Source organism: Sinohyriopsis cumingii, chromosome 15, assembly GCF_028554795.1.
Source record: "Sinohyriopsis cumingii isolate HCF-2022 chromosome 15, ASM2855479v2, whole genome shotgun sequence".
Lineage (NCBI taxonomy): Eukaryota > Metazoa > Mollusca > Bivalvia > Unionida > Unionidae > Sinohyriopsis > Sinohyriopsis cumingii.
In genome coordinates this window covers 49,443,664-49,451,726 of record NC_142975.1, presented here as the reverse complement: position 1 = coordinate 49,451,726, position 8,063 = coordinate 49,443,664, and the positions used below count along the sequence as shown (strand labels likewise).

At 36.0% G+C, this 8,063-nt stretch overlaps 1 non-coding gene across 1 annotated transcript; it reads right to left on the bottom strand.

Moving 5' to 3' along the window:
- Window positions 1-6,632: 6,632 nt before the first annotated feature.
- Window positions 6,633-6,705, bottom strand: Trnap-cgg (transfer RNA proline (anticodon CGG)). The gene has a single exon. It is a non-coding gene; the product is annotated as a tRNA-Pro (tRNA).
- Window positions 6,706-8,063: the final 1,358 nt, after the last annotated feature.

Sequence of the window (8,063 nt, the reverse complement as noted above, 5' to 3'; positions counted from 1 at the left end):
TGGTGACCATCAAACGTAAATAATATTGACATGAACAAACTAAAACAGATGCAAGAAGTCGCACAGTATCAAAAACATTCTACAGTTCGCGTGGGTATTGGAAATGCAAAGAAAATCCCACCAGCACGGTCAGCAACTTCGTGGAGCATAATTATGGGTATATTATTCAAGAAAGGATACGAAAAATTAGGATCTTAACCATAACAAATGTTCAACTTATCTTAGTTTACCTTGATAAAAATTACCTTGTTATGCATAAATATCACATCGTAAATGTACTCGAGTCGTGATCATATTTCTTTATCAGAACTGTTGATAACTGACAAGGAATATCTTGATTTTGCTTTTGTACCAGTAATAGAAAGTATTGACAAGCCGGACAGTGATGCTTAAAATTCTTACACATCATTAGCTGAAAGAGATCAAGACTAAGTTTAGCATTACATATAACAAATGGATTCTGACCCCATTGATGAAGTTGCAGAATTTACCAACTAACATCGGATGCTAACATCGATGACAATTTCGTTTCACTTCTAGATGAATATCTGCTTTAGATGTGTTATTACAGAACCCTTGTATGAACTGACATAACCTTTTGTTACGGGTCAAATAGAAATTGGTTATTGGAACCATCGCTAAATACCGCCAATATTATCTAGTATTATTCTAGCGATCATTAGATATTCTGCAGCATTTCAGGCATTGTGATATATGTAAACAAACTCTTCGTTTCTTCAAAACGTTATTCACTAGATGACACGTGTTGATGTGTTTTCCGTTTGTTGTTTGTCGCTAAATCCAGTCATGTTTACTAAAGAATGTTGAAGACTGTAATGAAACATCTATATTTCTAAATGAATATAATACATAAAACAGCTTTACCACCATCTGTCTAATAACAGATTATTGATTTCCATTGCCATTGTTAGGACTTTAATTGTATTGCTAGTGTTATAGTTTTGATTCAATTGCCATTGTTTAAGTATTGGTTTCATTGCCATTGTTGGAGTTCGGGTTCCACTGCCATTTATAAAGTTTGGATTCCATTGCCATAATTAGAGTTTGAGCTCCAATGTCATTATAAGAGTTTGAGTTCCAATGAGATTTGTAGAGTTATGGTTTTATGCGATTGTTAGAGCTTGAGCTGTTTATGTTGTTAGAGTATGGGTTCCATTGCCATAGTTAGAATTTGGGTTCCATTGCCATTGTTATAGTTTTGATTTCATGCCATTGTTAGAGCTTGAGGTTTTTGCTATTGTTAGAGTTTGGGTTCTATTGCCATTTATAGTGTTTGGATTCCATGGCCATGATTATAGTTTAAGTTCCATTGCCATAGTTAGAGCTTGAGTTTTATTACCATTGTTGGGATTGGGGTTCCATTTCGATTGTTAAAGTTTGCGATGCATTGCCATTGTTAGAGTTTTGGATTCATGCCATTCTTAGACTTTGAGTTCTGTTGTCATGGTCAGAATTAGAGTTCCATTGCCATTAACAGATTTTAGGATTCATGCCATTATATGTTTGTTTTCCATAGCCATTGATAGAGTTTGGTTTCCATTGCCGTTGATGGAGTTTGAGTTCCATTGTTTCATTGACTTTCTTGAATTTGAGTTATATTGTCAGTGTTAGAGGTTTTGGGTTCCATTGTCATTATTAGAGTTGGGTTTCATTGACATTGTTATCATCTGAGTTCCATTGCCATGGATAGAGTTTGTCTTCCGTTGCCATTATTCGAGTTTAGGTTCAATTGCCATTGACAGAGCTTGAATTGTATTGCCATTGTTAGGGTTTGGGTTTCATAGTCAATGCTACAGCTTGAGATATTTGCTATTGTTAGAGTGTGGGTTCCACTGCCATTTATACAGTTTGAGTTTCATTGCCACTCTTAGAGGTTCAGTGTTCCATTGCCATTTACTGAGTTTCGATTCCATAGTCATTGTTAGAGTTTGGGTGCCATTGACATTGCTCAAGTTTGGATTCCATTGCCATATATCGAGTTTAGGTTTCATTGCCATTGTTAGAACGTGAGATATTTGCTATTTTTAGTGTTGTATTTCCATTGCAGTTGTTAGAGTTTGAGTTCATTGCATTGTTAGAGTTTGTGTTTCAGTGCATTTTGTTCAGCTTGAGTTTAGTTGTTATTGCTAAAGTTGACTTCCAATGTCATTGTTCGAGTTTGGGTTCTATTGATACTGGTAGAGTTTTCATTATTTTGTTTTCTTTGAATGATTGTATCCTGTTGTGATGCTGTTCTTAAAACCATTGTAGTCACTTTGTTATTTCTTTAAACGCACGACTTTAACGTTTTTAAATGTATTGTTAAAGTTTATCAACTTGTCTACTATTTTTATCTCTACAATTATTTGGGTTTTTGTGGTGTTATTTCCATTATTCTTTGTTAATCTTAGAGCTGTCTTCCTTTTTGTATTCCTCGCTTTCCATTTAATTTACTCGGCATTTTGAAACATCGCTCGAAACGAGTCTGAATCTGAACAAGTAAAACTGCAAACTGATTTCCAATGCTATTTGGCAAGATGATTTGGAATGTTACTTTGCAACATGATCTACAACGTTACATTGCAAGATAATTTACAATGCTACATTGCAAGATAATCAACAATGTTACATTGTAAGACGATTTTCAATAATACAAATAAATTAGATTATATGCATTCTGGAATCTAATCATATTTCATTGTAACGTAATAAAATCATAAAATTTATCCAGCTGACTCCAAGAAAGTTGCCTTTTACCTGCTGACTAGTGAGTCTACCAGAATCTTGAACGTCCGTGTAGTAAGTAATTAATTGTGCTATTGATCAGGAAATTCTATTTTTTCTTTAATAAGGTTTGAATAAAAATATTCATGCTTGGCAAACACATACAGACAATATCTTTATGCAGAAATAAAATCTTGTGTGACCTATAAATATTTTAGTTATCGATCCAAAAGATAAAAACAGTATGAAAAATATGCATTTATATGAACTAAAATTTTTTTTATGAAAGCTTATTAACTTGCCAACTTATCGTCATCTACCATATTTATGGCAAGCATCATTTTTAGAGTTGAAATTGCTTGTACTATTGTCAGACCCTCTTATGACGAGCCTCACGAGAGGTCTGGTTGAACCAGACTAGCATCTACTAAGAAAAATACAATACCCCAAATCTCCGTCCAATATATCGGATACAGGATACTTCATCATTTCGTGTAGATGGTGTTAACATGGTTGTCTCCTCCTCGCCGATAGTTGTTAGCAATATCGCCGCTTGCTTAAGTCTGGTAACAGTGAATGCAAACTTTTATGGTAACAGATCCGTTAAACTTAAACACTCATTTTTAACTTGAGGATAAAGAAAAAACATAATGAGAGATGTGTGCATTAGCTCTCTACCTCACACTGCACCAGTATGTTAGTAAAGTTGTAATTCAATCCAAGGAGTAATTTCAAGTAAGCAAACAAACTGCATCATTTGCAAGTTTGTGGTGATAGGTGAGCTTAATCTGAAAGACTATCAATTGACTAAGAATTTAAATATCTGGAGCATGCGTAAAAATATTCGGCATTTCTCATTTACAGATGTAACATTTCGTTAATTTCTTTTATGTATATCCAATAGCAGCTTTACCTGATCGTTCAGTGATACGACTGTTTGTTTTTTAAGACAGTTGAACATGTCTGAAATTTAAGACCGGACTGGATCTGGTCTTCTAAAATGGGAATAATAGGAAGAAAACTTAATCGGTATTGCTCAGGGATTATATTTTCTAAACTTTCTGATCATGCTACCTGTAATCTTTTGTAGTCTGAAATTATTTGTATCCATTATACTGCAAAATATCACTTATCTCTCTCGTACTCGGCTTTTTTGTTAGCATGACTGCTTGAGATAATTGCTAGTATTCAGAATCGGGGCCCCGAGTGTCCGAGTGGTCTAAAGCGCTCTCCGTTACGGATCACTGCGATCTCACCTCTGTCTGTGTGGGTTCGAGTCTCCGATTCAGCCAATGTCAGTATGTGAGAAAGCTTGCCAGTAGCTTCTCGAGGGTCGGTGGATCTTTCTGGGGATTCCCCGGGTTCTTCCTCCACCATTAATACTGGCCGCCATGTATAGCATATCGTGCGCTAAAAAATGGCGTAAAACACTACAACAAGAACTGCAACAACAAGTATTCAGAATAAACACGTTGAAATAATTGTCTCTCAGACTAATCGCACTGGCAAATTTGTACCTTAATGGCGGATAGGCACGTCATAAAATATGTACACGCCCTTGAAACCAAAAGTAGAAAGGACCATATATTGAGCAAACAATTTCCTTTGATGATTTGAGTGTGTTTTTTTTTTTTTTTTTTTTTTTTTTTTGTTTTTTTTGGTTTGTTTTGTTTTGTTGTTTTTTTTTTGGGGGGGGGTGGAGTGAGCGTGTTTCCGGGTTGGGTTGCTTGCTTTTTAAATTATTCGAAATCTGTTCCACTATTTACGACTGTGTTCGCAAGAACGCTACCATACAGTCACGTGTGCTACGTTTGATGGCGATGTTTGTGTTAGGAGTGTCTGTAGCATGCCTCAAATCACCGGATCCGTTAGTTTGAAAAGAGGAACTGTGAATTTGTTATCAGTTACGACGCAAAGATAAAACACATGTACATAAGTCAGTATTGGTCATTAATATAATGATAGACAACATTTTTCTCCGAGAAACAATCGTCAATCTCATATTTTACTGGAATATTAAAAGCTTTAGCTTTAGCGAATTCGCTGACTTGTCCTATATCACATGCTTGGTTTAAGTTTGTGATCAAATTAAGCGTATCATAAATAAAAATGCACCAAGAAATAAGTTTCATTGTTTCTTGTCAAACCGTTGAAGACAAAAGAACGATTATTATAAATTACCATATAAAGTAGATATGAAATAAAACTATATAGGAGCTCACACCGTTGTCAATAATCACTGTTTAAGATTGTTTGGTAGTTTGTTTTGTGGCATTTTTGTTGTTGCATTTATTATGGGTGTTTATGGGGGGTTTTTCTGAATTGATCATGCGGCCTTCATTTTGGTACTGTTTACCCTGCTGCCAATGACACAGACTTTTCATCTTAGTTGAAATGATTTAACAGACCGCTTTTTCATAATGAAAATGTTTTTGATGCATTTTTATTTATTTATATTTAATACTTAACCGATAATATAAAAAGGCTTCGTTATGAAATAGAAAACGGTGCATGGAGACACAAAACAAACAGATTGCACATTGTTCAGAAAATGTGTTATTTCAAGACATTTATTTTTGTAGAGATTTTGAAAGAAAGGAGTATTAAAAGAATTGCACGTTGAAGATAATGGTTGTATTATGCATGCTTAAATCGAAAAGGTCATATGCGGCAAGCTATTCAAATATGTTGAACAGAAGATTTTCCCCTTTTAAAGAGGTTAGTGTCAAGCTTTAGAAAAAGTGCAGAGTAAGTGTTAGGCACGCCACTGATAAGCCATGTGAAAATATCGCTTTATGTTCAGAAGAAGAAAAAAACACATTGTAGTAAAGTTCAGTTTGAAATATCCTCTATCGTACGCACTTACAAAATTGTGCGTCGAAAGCCAGCTAATTCAGTCAAAATAATGATCATAAAATTACAACACATTCGGGTTCAAAGCTGAGATTGACGATATGCCTGTTTTTCCGCGACTGGCGTTTCCGCATTGATCATTTCCGCGACATGCATTTCACATCCGGCGTTTCCGCTAATTGTAATTTCCACCACAGACAGATGGACAATAGATTAAAAAAGAAATCTATTAAAAATCGACAAATAAAATCAACCTTGAGAAGAAAGTATGAAGGACAGTAAGAAAGATTTGTAACCGAAACAAAGCGAAATAATTTAGAATTTAGATAATTAAATGAAACTGAAACAAGCTAAGCTTGAGCTGTCAATAAACAAATGAGATTTCGAAAGCAATTACAAACAATTCAAGAAAGAAAAGACAAGGAGGTACTGGCCAGTTAATATTAATGAGGATGCTGTGATTTCTTTTCAGCTGAAATATTTTCTTTTCTTTTAGCTAAAGATAAATACATTTTATTCCAATTAATATCATGAATATAACATGGTATTATTTTAATTTAACTATTTTCCCGGCTATTAACAGAAGGAAATTAAACACAAAGGTGACATGCCTCTTCTCAGACCACTGAGATTTTGTAGCAACATCAACGTTATAGATGCATGCTTCGATTTCTCTACCATAAATTATATATCTCGCACTGTTATCAAATACCATATTACTGTAGTTAACGAAACATCATTCATTTGCTGCATATGCGGTGCCATCATTTTACAAACGTTTACCATATACTTCAATAAATGTCTCGGTGGGTGTGTGTGTGTGATATGGATTTTTAACGTAGCTTTAACAATGTTTCAGTCATATCGCTACGATGTCTGCAGTGTGACAGTTTACAGTGATGCCTAGCACTGGGGCATCATGCCGCAGACATGTAGCATGATGTCCCACCCAGTCACATTATCCTGACACCAGGCCGACCAGTCCTAACGCTAACCTCTTATTGCCGAGCGCCAAGCGAGGCAGCTGTTAGTACCATTTTTGTAAGTCTTTGGTATGACTCGGCCGGGGATCGAACCCACGACCTCCCGCATCCGAGGCGGACGCTCTAACCACTAAGCCACCGGAGCGGTGCTGTCTCGGTGGGCAAGAAATACCTTGATGTATCTTAGACATGTAATTCGATTCGTGCACGTTGGTCAGGTTCTCTTGCTTCATAAGAATAATACTAATAATCACGTACAGATTAATCTTTGAGGATTGGTGCATCCATGTCAAATGCTGGATCAGATACACGCTAGACCATTTTTCTTATAGTTCGTTGTTGTCTAAAACAACACTCTAACACTGATCAATATCACCAACGTCAATATCATAATTTACGACTAATCTCTATCGGGTATGCGGTTATTTTTTTTTCTATCTCAGCTGAAACTTGTTTTGTCAGTGATGGCACTCGAGCTAATTCTTTCAACTGCTCATTAGCAGCTTGATGTATTGTTTTGCTGACACTTGATGGCATCGTATTGTTTTGCAATCGGGATAGCTTTTGGGCCTATCCTTCTGAATAAACCTTGAACGACATCGCCGAGTCCATCTTCGTAGATTATTTTATAAACCGGTAATTGTGAATTTATCACCCTGATACATCCTGGTCTGCTTTGAGCATTGGGTATAATTATGTTACTTTGTTATCGCCGAGCTAATTGATCGCTCACTGTAGTAAACGTCGGTTATTTCATCGATCAGTGCCCGATATACTCCACTGTCCGTGACGCCACCGGTAAATAAAAGCTGACAAATACCAACTGCCTCATGATTTCGTGGAAATTGTTACCGGCTCGTCTTCCACAAATCAGAATACCTCGTCGATCAACATCAGCAAGAATGTGTTTTGGGACAAAGTTTATCCTGAATCACCAGCGATTCAGCTATCATATTACCACCGCGTTTTCCACGACGTCTATTGCGAGTGGTAAGGCCACATCCGGTTGCTCCTTCATTTAGTTCTTCTTCCTTCTTGGTCCACATTGTCATCTTTTGGGCAAAAATAAAATATCTCCAAGCAATGGATTTTTAGCAGATTCCCTAGCTAGTTACTGAAATGTTTCAAATGAAAATTTATATCTGTTTGTCATTTTAGCTATACCATTGTATTTTCTAAACTTAAAAGGAACCCACTTTGGTTCTGAAAGATCAGAGGTACATGGATCAAATAATGTATCGCGAATCGAATACCCTACTGCAGCAACCATTAAAGGGCTTTTTGAAGTATCGTAATACCATTTTTGGTACATTCGGTAGGTGTTTTCTATCAGATTGTTTTAGTTATGTAACACTATCGCTCACTTCAGCGATTTCATCTCGATCTCCGTCGATTCTGTCAATCGCTTCCTCTGTTTCGTCCTTTAATTGTGGTTGAGCAGCAACTAGTTTAGCTGGGAGGTCTTTGATAATTTTCTTGGGATTTTAGTTCTTTCAGCTATCT